At 45.1% G+C, this 19,955-nt stretch overlaps 1 protein-coding gene and 1 pseudogene across 5 annotated transcripts in view; one reads left to right on the top strand and one right to left on the bottom strand.

The window, feature by feature from the left end:
• Positions 1-19,955, top strand: part of LOC142590574 (uncharacterized) — a 197,943-nt gene that overhangs the window by 91,956 nt on the left and 86,032 nt on the right. The gene's annotated exons all lie outside the window — the stretch shown is intronic.
• LOC142590776 (uncharacterized) lies at positions 11,172-18,082 on the bottom strand (annotated as a pseudogene).

Here is a 19,955-nt window from a genome sequence, read left to right as displayed (position 1 = left end):
GACTGCTATATATGTTGAGGCAGAACAAGCTTTGCGCTTTACCTCTGTGCCTTTTTAGGACCATTTCTATCAATATGTATTCAATTTTACTCGCCCCTAATTTTAGATCGTGCTCTATGTAGGGAATTTTCTTGTCAATTAGGGTGGCAATTCCTCTGCCTGGTTCTTTGCCTTTGCAGACCGAGTTGAAGCCGGACAGCCCGATCTCCTCCGCTAGAGTTTCCTGCAACATTATTAATTTCGGCCTATTTTCAACCGTTTTGATTATCTGTGCTAGTGACGCTCTTTTTTGCTGAAATCCTCTGCAGTTCCACTGCCACACACTAAGTCTATTTCTATTATCCATTATTATTGTCGCTGCCCCCTGACTTGCTACCCCCTGTCACTGTTCGCTTGACTGTACCACCTACCGCTCCTGGGGGTATTCTAGCGCTTTCTGCTTCCAAGGGCAGATATTCTTCATCCTCTCCTTGGGCCTCTAGCCTTTTCAACCTTTTCTCGGCTATTAACTTCCACTTCCATGTTTTATCCACCTTAAGGTTAACGCTGTCTACCGTGTCCTTTAGGTCCCTAATCGCATTCCTAATCTCTGCCAGAACCGAGCACATCGATTCTGCCTCCGGAACTACAGCTCTCTTTTTGGGCGCCGGTGTGTCTTCTTCCTGGCTGTTACTTCTACACACCGGCTTAGCTATTGCCACACTGCCGCTTTCTGTCCTCAACCCTTTTTTCATTTCCTGAATCTGCTGCTTAAGTTCTTCATTTGCTTTCTTTAGTGATATAACCTCTCTGATCAGCTGTTCTACTCTGGCATCATTACTTTGTTCCTGCGAGGCTAGCGCATCTGTGACTTTCACAGTACCTTTGACTTTCTCGGCCCAGGTCGCTCCTGGCTCCTTTTTCTTGTTTGTCTTCAGCTCCTGCTCCTTGAAGCGCACCTGCGCCTCCCGAGACCTGGAACGGTTTCGTCCCCTCGATGTTGAGCGCTGTCTTGATCTTGATGTGCTTCTGGAGCGTGAGCGCCTTCCGGCGCCTGGAGGGGTTGCCTTTGTCGGTTGGGCCGATTCCATCTCGGTCTCCACTTTGGAGCGTTGTCTTCTTCTTATTCTTACAACATATGGTATTTGGTACCGCTGCTTGCAAGCCCTGTCACCTGTGGGGTGATCTTCACCGCAGAACTTGCATTTGGGAGAGCAGATATGAGCCTCACCTGGGTCTTGCATACCACATCCCCTGCACTGCACAACATCAGGTGTTGGACAAACGTCTGATCTGTGTCCGATTCTTCCACATGCGTAACATACGTCAAATTGCTTCCTGTACAGATAGCACCTCACGAGGGTTGACCCATATTTGATGAAGTTGGGCACCCTGAATCCGTCGAAAAGCACAATAACCGATCCCGTAGCTTTGATACGTTGTGCAGCCAACGCCGTTGGGTTGTATTCATGCACAATCTTTTTCGTGATCACACTCTGACTGTCATTGAGGTTCACTCTTCTAATAACCCCCTTGCACGTAGAGTGGGGGGCTGTTTCATAAGCACTCACTTCATATTCTGCCTCCATGATCGTAATGGACTTGATTCTCACATACCTTTCAGCATGAGAGGAGTCCCGTGTACTAACCACCACAATATTCTGTGTGAAGTTGGGGCAGACGATGTCTTCCTTCGCTTGGTCTGCTGTAAGCCCGGCTGCCTCGACGACCGCTTCTCCAATAGCTGTGCTGACCTTGTTCAGGTTGAGGCCTTCTCGAGGCCTAACGATGATTTTCCTGTGCTCCTCCGGCAGGTGCGGCATTCTTGACGCCTTCACAATCCGGCGTTTGAGCTTGTCGGCCCCGGCAGCACCTTTGTTGGCGATCTCCTTTCCTTGTGATTCTTGGATCAAATTGGCGGCTCCACCAGTTCCCCAGGTCTTTTTCGCAGATCGCGATCTTCGGTTGGTGACCACCTGCCAACCCATTCTTTCCTCGCCGTCTTCCGTCTCCGAGGAGAGTTCGTCGTCCATGCGCATATCGGCCATGCCGGTTTGGCGGGCTCGCTAGACCTACGTGGCGCTGGCCCAGCGTGGCGCCCACTTGCGATGCACAGAAAAGAGGCTATAGAAGTCCAAAAAATGCTGGCCCACCTTGTCCAAAGGTGTCCACCGATTCGGGTTAACCTCACGAATCCGATGATGAGCGTCAATGCGTGGACCTGCCAAAAGTGCCGGCAGAATCATTCAAAAAGACGGAGCCGATGCGGGGCACGTCCGCTTTCTTCAGCTTCTTCTTCTTTCTCCTGTGACAACAGTGCAAAAACGCTATTCGCAGCTGGGTTAAACTTGTATCAGAATCATAAAGTGCTTCTTGCTGCCCGGATGTTGCTCCAGGACCGTAATCCAATGGCAGTATACAAGCTTGAAACGTACACTTCACGGAGGTAAAATGTTAAGAGACCCGTGTACTGCGCGATGTCACGACTTTTAAGAACCCCCATGGTGAAAATTACAATTTACCCTCCACTACGGCACCTCTAATATCCCGAGTCATAGGGACGTGAAACGCCTTTAACCAAACTGTGCCGCTGAAAAATGCAGCTTGTACGAGTTTCCGGTAAAGTGTATACCCGCTGCTTAAGTTTGATCGCCCCAGTAAAAACGTGCACTCCAGTGCACATGCACGAACGAACAAACGGTACTCGTTAGCGCATTTTTCACAAAACCAAGTGATTCATCATTCAACTGCACAATTGCCGATGCAGCACCACATAGCTTCTTAGCAAAAAATGAAGCTCTTGCATACCCGGAGTATTTTGCGCTTCGGTGCTCTGCTTCGCCTCGCGAAACGCGCAGAGACGGATAGTATCATCGACCAGTGATTACTGCGCTATGTCTCGTTTTCAGAATAGGTAACTCCAGAAACTCGAATTGACAGTCGATCAGAAAAAGATGACATTAATTTGAACTGTTATCCGCAGCAAAACACGTCACCAAGAAGCATACATCGAGTATTCGCGGCACGCGAAAGAATGTAAAGACGGACGTACCTTATCGCCATTCCTCTCGCGATATTCGTGCTGGTGACGAATCCAGATGACACCATAATCAGGAGTGTCAATCAGGAGTGGCAGGCTAACTCGGAGTAGCACTGCTTATCCGTACGGCGACCGATTCAGGCGTCTTTCCGGCCTTCCCCTATTATGGCGCATGCAGCCTGTGGTTCCGGTGGCCGCCCCAGGTGGCATATTTTTGCATGGGGTCTATTTCCCATCTCTCGTCGTAATGTGGATGCCACGTTTGCTGGAGGTATAAACCACTCATCATCCTACGTGATACGACACATTTAGCAACAGATGTGATGCACGAATGTGTGTACATTTCTATATCGTAGGACGATAAGTATGTTCGTAAATTTGTTCAAAATTCTGTGTCACCTCTGTGTTGCTCCTAAACAGCTTCGCTAGTCATCCAACTTCGCAGAGTGGAATAGCTCATGACTAACTTTTATTACATCCCTACCGGGGCGTTTGCGTCAGCCGGCGTTTGGTGCGTTGCGACAACACGTACACAAACACATGAAGGTTGGACCCTCCCGCGCGTAGCCGTGCACGGCTTTGACGTTTCTGGAGAAAGGGGGACCATGGGAGTTGAGTTGATGTCGGGTGCCCGGACCTTTAAGCCCCCCCTCCCCCCCGGCAGAGGCAACACACCTTTTTGGCATCTGCATCACATGGACGACACCTCCAGACTGACCCACCTGGAGGAAAACGCCAGTCGCCTTTTCCGGTCGCCCTCCTAAATCTTGCTTTCCTGTCTCCTATTTACTTCATTTCATTTCCATGTTTCCGTACGTCTAGCGTTGATCATCTGGGCATGGCCTTCCTTGGTCTTGGTCATAGAGTTATAGCAGTTACAATTGGCTAGTAGTTTGCGAAACACTCCCGCGCTGGGTAACATGGGGTGCGGCAAACTTAACTGCCGAGCGTATACGTATATTTATGGATGAAAACCCCTCTATAGCAAAACCTAATCTGGAGGCAGAGAAGGCACCTGACCGAAGTAATAAACTTCACTAAACATAGCTTTACAAAGTTTTTCATCATTAGGTCTGAAATTGAACGACAATTTCAAAACATATTGCCCCTCCTCATCGCCAAAGCACTTAACGAGTGTATTGGTCAGACCGACAAAGAAAAAAAAAATGAATTCGTGAGACGTCTTGCTCGAAGAAATGAGAGCTGAGCATTTCAGACAGATTAAGAAACTTGAGAAGATCGGCGACAACATTCTATCTGTCTCGACACATCCTACACTGAGCTACGCTAAGGGTGTAATCTCAGATACACAACTCCTAGAATGCACCGATGAGGGAATAGAAGAATCCTTGAGGGATCTTGGTGTTTTGGCTGGAAGGAGAATATGATTTAGAACAAAGTGACAATAATATTCCGACCTAACACGTCGTGCTGACCTTCAACTCTATAACACTTCCAAGTGCCATTAGGGTCGCTTACCTGTACCTTAGAGTAATACTTTTGGTGTAAGAAACATGGGCACGGATCCCAATCAGCTGACGTAAGAGCACCTTGTGCTAAATGCCGTCAAACAGACTCAGGTGATGAAACGTGCACGAACAAGTTGTGTTGTGCAAATTGCGTAGGTCAATGCGAGCTTTTCGAGATCCTATCCTGAGTGGAAAAAAAGAAGTTATTGCATTAAAGGTATGGGAGAAGGTATTCTACATTGACGCCAAAAAGACAGTTGCGTTTGCGTGTAGAACCACTGATGCACAAGGTGCGCATAGAGAGCGTGCGCCAGCAATGGTGTGAGTTGGAACCCAGGTGGAGCTGCTGGACAAGGTGTCAGCGCTCCGGCCTTCACTCCGTGAAAAAAAAAGGTGCACGTCGCAACCCTCTCCCAAGAGGCCAAGAGGCTTCTACTGGGGCTGGTGGCAGCCAGCACGCGGTTGAGGCCACGAAGGTCCGAACGTCGGTGCCGAAGGACTGCTTTGCTTCCAAGAAAACGGCATCTTCACCAAGCACAAGCAACGATGGAGGCCCGAAAGACGATGATACGATGGAAGTGTGTCGGCCAGAGCGGGTAAAACGAAAGAACCTACATCTGTTAGGCAAACAAAGAATTCGGCTATTCCCCCTAGAAAAAATAAAGGAGATGGATTTCGTGTCACTGCCTTTCTCAAGGAGACGTGACCTGAAAGGCATTTTCGCAAGCTGTTTGCTCATTTACATGTCATCTCTGCGACTTTCTACACAGCTTTTCTTCACGAAATACATATTCATTTACATCATCAAATATGACTACTACTCTGCAGTGGAAGTGCCGTGGTTTAAAACAAATATTGATGACGTTGCGATCTTTTCGAGGATGCTGACGCTTCTGTTATCTGCTTGCGAGAAACTGACTTGACAAGTTGCCACAAAGGATCTCTGCGTTGGTATATCATCTTTCGCAATGATGGGGAACAGTAGTCAGTCGCATTCAAAGGATTCGCTATAGTGCTCGCCCAAGGAGTCCCAGTGCGCAAAGTGAAACTTAACACCAATTTAGAAGCTGTTGCGGCAAACAATAGTTATCAACAGGTAAGAATATCACAAGAAAGGAGCTACAAATTATTGTAAAAGAATTGCAGAACCTTCCCTTTTATTGGGCTATTTTAATGCTTATAACAACAACCCGGGCAGTAGCCACACCAACGCGTGTGTACCTTTTTATGTGCACCTTTTTAACGATGCAAAGGCAACATATATTATTGCGAAAACACGATCTACTGAAGCATTGACCTCCCTTGCGCCGAGCCATCACTTGCTAAGTTCTTTTCTTGGGACCTTAGGGAGAACCCACGTGGTGCGGACCACTACCCCATAATACTTAAACCAATTGACGCGCCTCCAACAATGTCAGTACGATGACAGAGATGGAAGCTCGGTAAAGCAGACTAGTATCTTTTCTTTTTTTGGAAAACTCTGAAATAGGGATTGAAGCTGTCATTGCACTAAATATTGAGAACTTATGTGATGCAATAACACAACAAATTTTAGACGCAGCTGAAACTTCATACCATTTTCCCAAGGGAAGCTTCCACATAGACCAAAACCTTAGTGGAATGATGCATGCATTGATTCTCGTAGAAAAAAAAGCTGTGCGTGGTCTCGACTAAACAGGTACCCAAATTTCGAAAATTTATTGTTAATTAAACAAAAGCTCAGTGAGGCTAGGAAGGAAAGAGAGATAGCAAAAAGAACATCATGGGTGAAAAATATGAGCTCAATAAACAGTCGCACTAGAAATAAATTAGTCTGGAAGAAACTGAGAAAAATTTACGGTGTTCATTCAGAATACACACTCCTCATGTTTGACGAAAATGCTGATCTTAAAGGATAAGTGGATAAACTTGGTGACTTCTTTGCTGGAATTTCGAGTTGCGCTCACTACACTCCTGAGTTGGCTATGATAAGCTACACTGCGGAAAAGAAAAATCTTTAGATAGCACTAAATAGTACTCATCCATATAGCTGTCTTTTTACAAAAACAGAACAATTCGATACGATCAATTTAGGGACGAGCCACTCAGCAGGTCCGGACAACATACACTATGAAATGCTGCGACACCTATACGCGAACACATACGACACAATTATTCACCTCTTCAACATGTTGTGGACAGGAGGCTATGTTCTAAAAGAATGGAAAAAGGCGACAGTTTTAATACTTCTACAACTTGGAAAGGAATGCTCTGACCAGAACAGCTATCGTTCCATTGCTTTAACCAGCTGCTTAAGAATGACACTTGAAAGACTGGTTAACAGATGGCTTGTGCACTTATCGGAAATTAGCAGGTTACTTGGTCAGCACCAGTGCGGCTTTAGAGCCAGTTGCAGTACAATCAACCAATTAGGTTAGAAACGAGAATCCGTGAATCTTTCGTCCAAAGGCAACATTGCATCTCCCCTTTCTTTGTCTTATCAAATGGATGTGGTACAACGTGGGTACGTGGCGTGTTATAGGCTTGCACAGACACGGAATAAAAAGCACAATCTTGGTGTAATGCAAAGCTATCTGGAGAACCAAATTTTGCAGGTAATGTTTAGAGCAACATTCTCTAACTGTTTTATACAGAAGATTGGAGTGGCACGAGGCGAAGTATTAAGTGTTGCACTATTTTTAGTAAAGCTCAACTCGATAAGTACAGTTATTCCGTCTTCTTTAACGTATTCTTTATATTTCGATCACATTCAACTTTGTGCTCCTCTTGAAGTATGGTTACTTGCGAGCGCCAAATCCAGCTGGGCGCAACCTCTATAGTGCAATCGGCAAATGAAAGTGGTTTTAAATTTTGCATACAAAAACCAATATGCGTACCGTTCAGTCAATACCGAAGTCCCAAACGGGAACCAATATTACGCATTAACGGGCAACAAATCATAGTAAAGAACGAACACAAATTTCTTGGTGTAATCTTTGAAAAGAAGCTGAACTTCAAAGCGCACATCGCGTATGCAAAACAGAAACCTTTCTTGAAAAAAAGAGCGCTACGACGACGCGGACTAAAAGAGGAACATGCACGACGGACAAGGCGTACATGTTCCTCTTTTAGTCAGCGTCCTCGTAGCGCTCTTTTTTTAAAGTATGCAAAACCAACTCGCCCACATCAAGCTTCTGCCGAAACCTTTCAAATCAATAAATCTAATGAAGCTCCTACACCACTGATCGTGACGTAGAGATATGTGTCTGCTTCGCATATAGAATGCAGTTCTGTGGTTACAGTTGGAATACAGATGTTCCGTGTATGGCTCAGCTTGAAAGTTAGCATTAGAGGTTCATGACCCGGTGCATCATACTGCAATACGTCTGTGTTCTGACGCGTTCTGTAGTTCTCCTATAACAAAGCTTGTACGCAGATACGATCCCACAACCTTCCCACAACCTTCGCAGATGCGAAGGTTGCCCACTTGCGGCAAGTTTTTTTCATCCACTTTAATTTCCATTAATTTATCGTTGTTTATTTCGTTTATTAAGCACAATTAATTTCACCTTGTTGTCCTTGGTGTCAGGGTTTGTTGCCTTCTTTTGATATGGCTAATAAAAATCGGGCCCCTCTCCGTTAACCCCCTTTCTTCTTGGTTATATATATATATATATATATATATATATATATATATATATATATATATATATATATATATATATATATATATGAAGCCAGCACACACACGGACGCGGAGGACAGCATCGCACGCGTAGCCAATGCTGGGTTAGTGCTCCACCTAATACCAATCTCTTATCATCAGTTTTTACATGCACTTGTTTATCACTTCTACAATTCAATCCGTGAGTAGAAGTAATTTCCACTATGTTGTCTTTGGTATCTCTGTTGTTGGTTTCATATAATAGTGTTACGTGCTATTCCCGGGCACTGAAGCACGCATCCTCGCCGAGCATGGAAGAATGCACAAGAAAGACGGTGAAGACGACGGTCAGAGTAGCGCTCCTGTGGTTGTTCTGCCATCTAGCCTGCAGTCGTCTCTCTCTGTATATATATTGTAACTACACTTAACTATCCTTTTTGGCTACTCTCAGCTGCGTGGCATTTTGGTGGGAGGTGCGCGGTACCCACACAGTACAACGGAGCTGAACAGCGGCCAATGTTTGGAAGAGGGGTCTGCGCCCACCGAGGCGACTACAACGACGACGGTCATTATTTATACCTTTATTTCAACATCAGGAATGTTAGGGGTGCACCCAAAAAGCCCATGACTGGCGTGATAGAGGGGCGCACCCCCGTACATAAAAACCGGCAGCAACAGCACACGAAAAAAACAATAAAAAAAAGAGTACAGTGCATAGGTAAACATCATATTCTATAAAAAAAATTGGTGAACATCCTCTTGCAATAACAAATAAGAGAAGACAGCAGAATTAACACGAAACGCTCAGGAACACTGAAGATTGCAAAACGAAGAATAACAATCAAAAAAGAAAAATGGAGAAAGGAGGCGCAAACTAGCAGTAAAGAAAAAAAAAACCTGTATCGTTAGGTCCGCAGTGCTCATTGCGGAGATTAAAAAGAGTTGGAATTGTATGTCGGATCATTTGACGACCGTAATTAGTACGAAAGAATGGCACATACCAGACGTTGTTGTTACGTGTGGGGTAGTAATTAGCTTTGGGTCGTAAGTTAGCTGTGTCATCAAAGAATGCGTCATGGTTTTTTTCGTTTTCTTTCATATAGTTTACTTAGCAATAAATTATATAGGTCGTTAATTGTAGTTACCTGTAATGATGCGAACAGAGCTCGTCTAAAAGACCCAGGCACATTCCACGGGACTAACAAAGTCGACATCAAGGACTGGCTACCCCTGTACGAACGTGCAAGTAAAAATAATCATTAGGATGAGACAAATTATGTTGGCAAACATATTATTTTAGCTCAAAGGAACATCGAAGGTGTGGTTTGAGAATAACAAAGACGAAGTCGGTGTCTGGGATGCATGCAAGGAAAAGTTGCGAGCGCTGTTCGCAATGTCCGCAGGTAGAAAGGCAGCGGCAAAGAAGGAAAAGCGGCAAAGAATCTCTGTATATAGGTCGTACCTGACCTATATATAGGACGTGCTGCCCTTTGCCGCAAAGCCGACGACGGCGTGATGGAGTCCGAGAGAGTGGGCCACGTGTGAAAAGGCACAGCAGATCATGCCTTCAATCTGCTAATATGCCAAGACCGCGACACCGTCGATGCCTTCATCCAAGAGTGCAAGCGCTTTGAGGCCGCCAAAAGCCGACGCATCGCCCATCGTTTCGCTCGACATCCGAACGCAACAGCAACGTGGTCGTGCGAAGACGTACCTGAGCCGTTGGCGCCGCTCACCGTAGAACACGTGAAAAAGATCATCCGACGTGGGGTGCGACTGTTTTCACAACAAATCCGTGCAGGGGCGGAGCCTCGCTTCGATAACGTATCACCATTTTCTTTTTTTTTTCCCGTCTGTTTGGCGGCGCGGTCGGTGTGCGGCGCTTCAGTGGAGTGAAATGTCGGCGCGCGTACCATATTCGCGGCGCGCGTTTTGTATCGCTTGTGAATGCGCGGAATGCAACGATGAGCGAGCCTCTCCCCCATGGCTACCTGAAGTCAGACGATAAGCTTTTTGAGAAGTCCTTGGCTGCCGTCAACGAGAGGTATGCTGTGCGGACATCAGGTGACCTGAACAAGCCGTCTAAATGTAAGGATGTATCGACTGCTTCTTAATGTTTCGCTCTGCGTGTAGATTTAACATTGTAAAACGCAGTAGTAATTTTAACCAGGGACTCAACCTGGCATAACGACTTGTTTTCAGTTGCGGTTAGTGCGCCACACTAGACAATTGATTCATCTTGATTCGCCTTTTTGAAGATGGGGTTATATATTGTTCTGGTTACCGGTTCAGAGTTCCCCTAGCACAGATTTAATTCGGTTTGAGTGGAGTATTGTTCTGGTTACCGCGACACGACCTGATCTTCAGAAATTCAGATAAACGTAAAATTAACAACTGTTATTTTTCGGTTTTCAGTCATGATTACAACCGCGCAAGCAAGGTAACCACGAATACAAAAAATGAAAGGTCTGCCCCTGTGCTCTTTACATATTTGACTTGAATTCAAGACAGAGCTGCGCTTGGGCATTTGTTTTGTATGCATCTGTGCTTTTTTTTTAATACTGAGAAAGCAATCGTGCGCAACACGGGACACGAATTTCGGTGGGGCTGTACTATGTGGCTAGAACGGCCACCATAGCTGTACTCCATGTCGTTACACGGCCGTCTGGGCCATCCGTGGTCCTGCTATAAGGCATAGGCCTGATATTGAACTTTGTATACGAGAAGCTGAATCGCTAGCGTCGAGCTTTTTTGTCGTGTTATATTAAAATCCCAAGGCCCAACCAAACTGTAACATGTTGGTTTTTTGGCGCTGCTTGCAAGTTTTTACTTAAGACCACACAAAAAAGTCTGGGTAATTAATAATATTATTTATTATTATTATGACTGAGGAGAGCCAGTATCTCTAGCCGGAGGCATGCAGAGCTTAAGGTTTATTTGCTGCCCATAAACAAAAACTAAACCCAGATTCGATATTGCCTCTGCCATGCATAAAACTAGGCGCGGTCATTAAATCGTCTTTATTGTTTATTTTCAGCCAGTGTCGTCTTCTCCACAATCCATTGCGGATGTCAAATCTCTCTGGGGAATGTGCCATTTCGAGTTGTGAAGGAAACAGTCAGTCTGCAAGTTCGGAATGGAATACTACAAGACTCAAGGAGAAAAATACCAGGTATGTTACATGGATGCGCTTGCAAACACTTCGCTCTCATGCAGATATCCAGCAGCCTTGCAACTCAGATTATGTGCAAGCAGTGTAAAGAGGATGCTTCGCGACAGCTGTTTTTAACTTATTTTCCCTTATACAATGCCCCTTTCAGGGCCCTCAGGTTGTTCCTAGTAAATGAATAGATTTAGGAAAAGACCATTATGGCTGTGTACCAGGCACATAGCCAGTGGTTGGAGTGGCCCAGTCCCCCAAGAAATCTTCAGCTTTTCTGGGACGTCCTTTACCACCTCTCCCACCTGTGGCGTATTCCCCTCCCCCCCCTTGCTCAGTAGTTGCGACCCAAACAAAATCCTGGCTACATGCCTGGTGTGAACTATGGAAGCATGTCACTGTTGTTGTTTGTACTTACCAAAGCCGCATGATGTTACAGTTGACCTGTGTGTCTTTTAACATGCATGTAAAAACACCAGAAATAAATATACCTTATTTAATTTACTGGATTCAAGCACCACTGTCCACTGACTGGCCGAAGGAGCTGTACGAGAAAAAGTGAATAAACCTCCGAGGCGCAAAAAAGAGGGTTCATGAGACTTTTCCCCTTTCCGTAGAACGGCTATGTAGTACGCACCATACTAACGACTGATGCATCATACATCGGGTCGCATGTTTTCGTGACATGATGGGCAAAAACTAGACAGCTCAACATTGACTGTTTCGAGTTCCACGATACTAAAGTACATGTTGAGACTACTTGAAAAATATAGCTGATAAATGCTAAGTTTAGACGATTGCCTATTTTCTTGTGCATTCCTGTTCCTTATGCAACCCCTTTTTATATCCCCATTCCCATAGGTTGCCATTGAAAAATGTTTTAAGTCTGAATAATGAAACAGCTCCCTCAAGTCACTAGTATCAGTATGTATACCTAAAACATTTCGCTGAAAGGGTAGTTCTCATTATTGCCCTCGAAAATGGCCAGTTTGCCCAGCCTCTAATTTCAGTCACAACTGTTGAAGTACTCTTGGCGAAATTGCTCTACTGTGTAGGTAACCATGCTTTACATATTCAAAATAAACTCTTGGTGCACATTAGGCATTCTCTCAAATGTGCTTTATTCACAGTCGATGCATATTACAAACACACTACTGAACTTTTCTTGAAGTAACCACCAGACAAAAATGTAATAACATGTTTTCATATACAATAGCTGCTATATTAAAATGTTAAAAGGAAAGTATTAAAGCAAGCACTTTCATGGAAGTACAGAAGGGATGCTACTTTACAAACAGTTTTATACACATACATTGAAAGCACAAGCCTAAAAACATAGTTTTATAGAATCAATGAATTGAGTCACCGACACGAAACATTAAGGCAGTATTTCTACACATACACAGCCGTTGCCAATGTTGCAATTACATGACTATAATGGAGTCTAGTATAAAACATAGCATATTAATCTTGAAAGCTCCAAACATAATAAAACATATTTACACATATTTAAAACACTCTGCTTAAGCTCAAGTTATGCATGGTAAAAATGGAGTTTTGTAAAGTTCGCAATTCCTTAAAAACATGATAAAAAACACTGAGTGGCAATCTCTAACGTTTTCCCCTGACCCTTTCCTAGCAGCCCGAGCCAAAGCTCCTGTGAAGAATCAACGAATCAATGGCAAAGTTACAGCACACTATAGGCGCCTTCTCTTTGGAAGAGGCTTCAGAGACGAGCATCCCTTTGTCGGTGAGCCCCGAATGTGAAGGCCAGAATTCTGTGGCACAGATTCAGCCAACTTACGGAAGGTGACTTGCAATAAGCCCCTAGCCTCCAACAGTGTTTGAACGTCGTGGCAGCCGTAAAGGAGGGAACTGCACTTTTCAAGTTCCTCGGTTATACATTTGCGCAACTCCGAGACTGAGGGGACTGCTGTCCCAGGAACCACAGCAACCACAGGCTGTAAAGGCACTTGACAAACGCTTGGCTCATTGGCACAGGGAATGTCCGGCTCTGATACTGCTGTACCAAGAGCCTTTGAAGACACTTCAGAAGTGCTGGGCTCATTTACAAGGGGAATCTCATAACCTGTTTCTGATTCTAGACAGCTTCCAAGTGCAATTTGCGGTCGACTGAGGTAACTCTGCGGAAGAGAGGAAAAGTACCACCTGTCGCTGTACTTAAAACAACACAAAAGTGTTTGCATGGGTACTTGTGCTTTCTAAAGTCGGGGCAGGTACACGATGGCTTGGTGAAGTCGACTGTGTACACATCATCATCACTTCTTTCAGAATGAACCGAGAACATGCCTTCAGTGGGCAGCTCTTTCATGTCTGTGTGGCTGTATTCCTCTGCGTTAACGAGCCGTCTCAGCATATGTTTAACAAACCCGTGAGGCCGGTTGTGCAGGTATGCAGGAATATTTTCGCTGTACTGTCTGTACACTGATGACTGCCTCCTTGCTGCCTCATGGAATTTCACTTGTTTGTCGGGAAGGTAGCCATGGACGACAGCTGTGATTAGGGATGTTAACGACCGTTTCCCACTGGCACTTTTCCCATACTGTGCCTTCAACACCCTGTTTTGGGCCTCAATGCCGTTGTTTGTGGTCAAGACAACATCAAACTCCAGCCTGTAAGACATGACCCACAGCTCCTTTACAGACACAGCCACACTGCTTCAAAGTAACTGCGGAATTTTTCGTTTTTCCAATACTCTGAGGCGACAAGGACTTCAAATGCCTTGTCAAACTCATCCTGATTTGAAGCACTGGCTAAGCGTTTCACGAGTCTCAGGGCATCATCCGGATCGGATATACTGTTTTTCTTTCTGCGCAGCCACCTTTGCCATGCTTGTAGTCTACGGAAGTCACAGATGGAGATTTGGCTATCTGGGAACACTTGCTTGATGGCACTTATTTTTGCCTTGCTGTAATCTACCATCCAGTACTGTGGGGACCAGTTATCACACCACTGCTTGAAAACGTCTAAAGCATCAGCGATACAGTGGGTCGTCTCAAACTCTACGATAAACACACCAGCTGGTGTGTATCCCGACGGTGTTTTCACAACAAGCAAGAAAAGTGGTAAGGCATAATCACTACTCTTGTGTGTTGCGTCCAGGCAAACTACTGAGCCTCCATACTTTTTAAGCATGTTTTTCATGAACTTTGTCTGCAAGCAGGACAGCAACGTGTCTTCGCACTCGCTGGCAATGCTCTCTTCCACGTTGTTCGAGTCGTTGCTACCCACGCAGCTGCGTGCTGCATATGGCCGATAGAAAATGGAGGATTCGGGTTGTTCACCCCTGATCTTTTCAATAAGGATGCTAGCATTTTCTTGATCGACTGTACTGAAGCGGTCTTTCTTAAGAACAGCTTCGATCTGGTTGCTGATATCACGATGTGTTGGAAAGAAGGTCCTGCAGCTGCTATCAGGCTTTTCCTTGTTTGCAAAAAGTACGTCGTGCACGTAATAGTGCAGACACTTTTTCACATCTGATACTGATGTAATTCCTTCCCTTGCCAACATTTGAATTCGCTCCGCAATGTTCCTGTCCATGTTTTGGCTAAAAGCTTCCATGTCCTCGAAACCATGGTTAAGAAGGGAACCGCAGCTGGCAATATTAATGTATATCCGCGTCTCTTTGGCCACAGTCTGCTGCTCTGCGTCAAGTACCTCCTGCAGCTGCTTGGCCTTGTCTGCTTTCAGCCGACCCTCTTTTGTCTGGCCGCATGGCTGGGGAAGGTCCACCTAGAAAGTAGGCATTGTTACGTATATTGAGCATACTTTATGGTTTAAAACAGTGCGACAAGATGAGAAGAAAGTGAAGACGAGACAGAAGACAGCTCTGAACTAATAACTGGAAATTTATTTCCACTTGCCCATTATATATACAAGTGTGAAATACCAAAATAAGCACAGTGCGAAAGATAAAAGGAGTACAACACATACAGCCTCGGCTTGGATGCCGAGACTGTATGTGTTGTACTCTTTATCTTTCGCACTGTTTTTTTTTTTGCTATTTCCCACTTGTACTCGTATATATACTGGAAATAGTGGAAATAAACTTTCTGTTAGTTCAGTGCTGTCTTCTGTCTCGTTTTCACTTTGTCCTCATATTGGCACGCTGTTTTTAACCATAATGATCATTGCTGCTTGAGCTAGTTAACCAACTAGCTCAAACAAACCTTTCATTGAGCATACGTCAACCAAGTGTAACGTGCCCCATCTTATGCCACGACAAATTTGCCTGCACTGCGCACCAAGAGCAACAGGAAAAGCCGATATTAGGGAGTCTTACGAGACCGTTCTTTAGCCCCGATAACGATACCATAACGATGCACAACGCGTGTTCTGGGCTGTCAGAGGGGAGAGAAGGCATCCTTATTATCGGATCCCTCTACTAAATATCCCTACTATCAACAGAAGTAGAAGCAATGATAGTGGACGTCAGCTACAAATTTCTCACGAGCCACTGCAAGGACAATGTAGTAATGTTTTAAAACTGCTTGTTCCGTGTCTGCTTGCAGACACAAATGCCATGATAAAGGTGCCCAGAAAATAACCTGCAAACATTTTTTACTTGTGGTTGCACATTACGCACCTGGAAATCTGGGTACAATTCAATCCACTTCAAATTCATTGCTGCTGCACACCCTTTCTTCTTTGTGCCTGGGAGGTTCATTCGCTTCTTCTCGTGCACCTCCTTCGGCCAGTCAGCGGTGCTTGAACCCTGTAAATGAAATCAAGAATATTTATTTCTGGTGTAAACCTAAAGTAACCTAACCTAAAGTAACATAAAGTAAATCCTCTTTACACTGCCTGTACACAATTTTTAAATTTGGAACGCTGCTGGATATCTGCATGAGACTCAAACGTTCGCAAGTGCATCATCATGTAACATACCTGGTCTTTGTTTTTCTCTAGAGTCTTTGTGTAGTATTCCGTTCCAAATATGCAGACTTTGACGGTTTCTTTGACAATTACAAACGGTACATTGTCGAGAGAGATTCTGCACCCGGAGTGCATCATGGAGAAGACGACATTGGCTGAAAATAAACAATAAAGACGGTTTAATGAAGGTGCCTAGATTTATGCATGGCACAGGGCAATATCAAATCTCGTTTTAGTTTGTGTAATGTAATGACAGCAAAGAAACTAAGATGCACTGCCTCTAGCAAGAAAACCTGGCTCTCCTCAACGAGAATAATGATTATCACTATTATAATTAATTACCCATACTTTTTGTATGGTTTTAAAAAGTGAGAACTTAAAAGCAGCACGAACATGCTGCAGTTTGGTTGGGCCTTGGGATTTCAATATAATACGACAAAAAGCTCGACGCTGCAGCTACAGCTCATATACAGAGTTCGACATCAGGCATATGCCTTGCTCTAGAGGTCCAATTCACACTTCTAGCAGAACCACGGATGGCACACACGGACGTGTCAAGACATGGAGTACAGCCTCACCGCAAATAGTGCCTCGTGTTGCGCGCGATTGCTTTTTCAATGTTCACAAAAAAAGTGCACATGCATACAAAACAAACGCCCAAGCGCCGCTCTGTCTTGAAGTCAAATCAAATATGTAAAGAGCACAGGGGCAGACCTTCCATTTTTGTATTCGTGGTTACCTTGCGTGCGCAGTTGTAATCATGACTGAAAACCGAAAAATAACAGTTGTTAATATTACGTTTATCGGAATTTCTGAAGATCAGGTCATGTCGCGGTATCCGGAACAATACTCCACTCAAACCGAATTAAATCGGTGCTAGGGGAACTCTGAACCGGTAACCAGAACAATATATAACCCCATCTTCAAAAAGGCGAATCAAGATGAATCAATTGTCTAGTGTTGCGCACTAACCGCAACTGAAAACAAGTCGTTCTGCCAGGTTGAGTCCCTGGTTAAAGTTACTACTTCGTTTTACAATGATGAATCTATGCGCAGAGCGAAACATTAAGAAGCAGTCGATACTACTTACATTTAGACGGCTTGTTCAGGTCTCTTGATGTCCGCACAGCACACCTCTCGTTGACGGCAGCCAAGGACCTCTCAAAAAGCTTAAGCTCATCGTCTGACGTCAGGTAGCCATGGGAGTAGCCGTCTTCATGATGATGTAACCCTTGGAGGTACTTTTCGATCACCTTCTGTCAGTCAGGCTCGCTCATCGTTGCATTCCGTGTGAAACAAAACAATGCACGCCGCGAATATGATACGCGCGCCAACTTCTCGCTCACGTGGGGTGAGTTGATCCGAACTGAAGCGCCGCACAACGACCGCGCCGCCAAACAGAGGGGAAAAAAAAGAAAATGGTGATACGTCATCGATCCGAGGCTCTGCCCCTGCACGGATTTGTTGTGAAAACAGTCGCACCCTCCGACGTGAACTTCAGGCTGTCTCCTTCTTCTGCGTACAGCGGTATCTGTGACAATAGCTCCCAGATGGCGCCACTAATCCAAGCTGTAGTTGATCAGGAGCTCTTCAATGCCGGCCTGGACTGTGCGCCGCAGCTCCTTACCATCCGATCGACCGCTATTCCTCACTTTCGCACGCCCAAGCTCAAAGGCAGTCGTTTCGTACTCGCAATCCAGCCGAGTGGAAGACTGCCGATGACCGTCCCATTTGATTCAACTTTCGTAGTATTGGACACGTGGCGCGCCATTGTAACAGCCGATGGTATTGGTATAAGGCGCTCATGGATACAACCGTCGCCCCGCCATGGATCATCGCCGATTTCCGCCCAACCACGAGCCTCCCCAAACCACCGGCAAAGACGCTACCTCCATGCCGTGTCGTCGTTCACCAGTCCCGTTCATCAGTCCCGTGGTTGCCAGTCCCGTGGTCACCAGCCCCGTTCGCTGTTGTCTCGTCGCCAATCATCTCGTTCGCCCCAATTCCGCCACCCTACGTCGCCGACTGAAGGACGCCCTCGGGAAAACTAGACGATACAGCTTCAAGAGGTGATGCTGCATCGACAACTCGCCTGCCAAATTCTCTGACCACAATGCAGAAGAGAAGGAGCCTGATAGACGTTAAACTGGATGACGCACATGTTGCTCTAGTGCATTCAGGGTCTCATATATCAGTGATGAAATCAGAGCTTCGTCGCCGCCTAAAGAAAGTCCTAACACCACCCACAGTAGCTTTCATTCGTGTCGCGGATGGCAGAACGTTTCCCGAGCTAGGGATGTGCTCCGCTCGAATAAGTGTTGCCTACCGATCCACAAGCGTACTACTTGCCGTGGTCGAGAAATTCTCCCGCGAACTCATACTCCGTGTGAAAATTATAGGCGATGTGGTCGCTGTAATTAGTGATTTCGCTATAAATAAAGCAGTTGTCGGCGAACAGTTTAATATTGCAACCAATGTTAGCTGTGATGCCATTACTATAGATTAGGAAGAGTAATGGCCCAACAACTGAGCCTTGGGGAACTCTGGAAGTAACGGCGACAGTGTCAGATAGCATTTTTTCGTAAATTACAAATTGTGAACGATTGGCTAGGAATTATTTCATCCAGGCTGAAAGCAGCCCATTGCCAACAACAGTTTAAACTTTAGCGATTAATTTGTTATAGCATACACAATCAAATACCTTAGATAAGTCAAGTAATATCATGTCACTCTGGCCTCGGTGATTGACAGTAAATGCAAGATCGTGGACTAGTACTGCTACTTGGGTTACTGTTGATAAACTGCACTGAAAGCGATGTTGGTAGGGCGATAAGAAGCCAATGCCCTCTAGAAAAACCGTTATGTGCTTTAATATTAAGTGCTCTAGAAGCCTACAGGATGTAATAGTTAATGAAATCGGTCTAATATTTGAAATTTCTGCTGTGTCGCCTGACTTATGCACAAGTATTCTCTTTGCATTTTTCCAGTCGTTTGGTAGTTGTGTAGTCGTGAGTGATTTACGAAAAATTATGCCGAGGTAGCTACTCCACCACTCCGCATACCTTTTCAGAAACTCGTTTGGTATGTTGTCAGGATGTTGCCTTTTTTAGGGTCAAGATTTAGGAGAAAATTAAGTATGCCAGCGTGCGCAATGTCTAACTTGCCAATGCTTACACTCTGTCTGGTTAGGATGGGGGGAATAATATTATTTCCTGAAGTAAATACTGATTGAAAGAAAATGTTATATTCGTTGGCTTTCGCAGTTTCTCCCTCTGGGCGTAAGTGGGACGCTTCTATATCATCGGTGCGAAAGTGCCTCCAGAACCTTCCGGGATTTTTAGTAAGAAAGCTCGGTAACGTTACATTAAAATAATCTTTTTGCACGTTTGGCTGCAAGCTTGAATTCTGCGATGCCATTAGGCAGTTTCGTCACCCTGGATTTGTCTCCTGTAATTTTTTTTATTCTACGTAATCCTTTTAGGCGGCGCTTTGCCTGAATTACTTCTCGGCTTATCCAGGGATTAGTTTTTTTTAGTAGGCACGTAGTTCGTGACGCAGTAGTATATTTGAACATAAGCCAAAGGGAAGTCACGTCAACAGAGGCATTGGAACCCATTTGGGAAAAAAGGCTGGAACATTAAGATTAAAATCACCCATAAGGACGATGCGCGAAACACGGGAGTGACGTTGCATGTAGTCGTGAATGGCACTGATACTCGTCACCCGAGTTCGGGCTCCGATAAACACTCCCTAAGACAACGTTTCGAC

The sequence above is a fragment of the Dermacentor variabilis genome, chromosome 8 (assembly GCF_050947875.1).
Source record: "Dermacentor variabilis isolate Ectoservices chromosome 8, ASM5094787v1, whole genome shotgun sequence".
Classification (NCBI taxonomy): Eukaryota; Metazoa; Arthropoda; class Arachnida; order Ixodida; family Ixodidae; genus Dermacentor; species Dermacentor variabilis.
The sequence above is the reverse complement of the archived record's forward strand: the minus strand, read 5'-3'. Positions and strand labels throughout refer to the sequence as shown.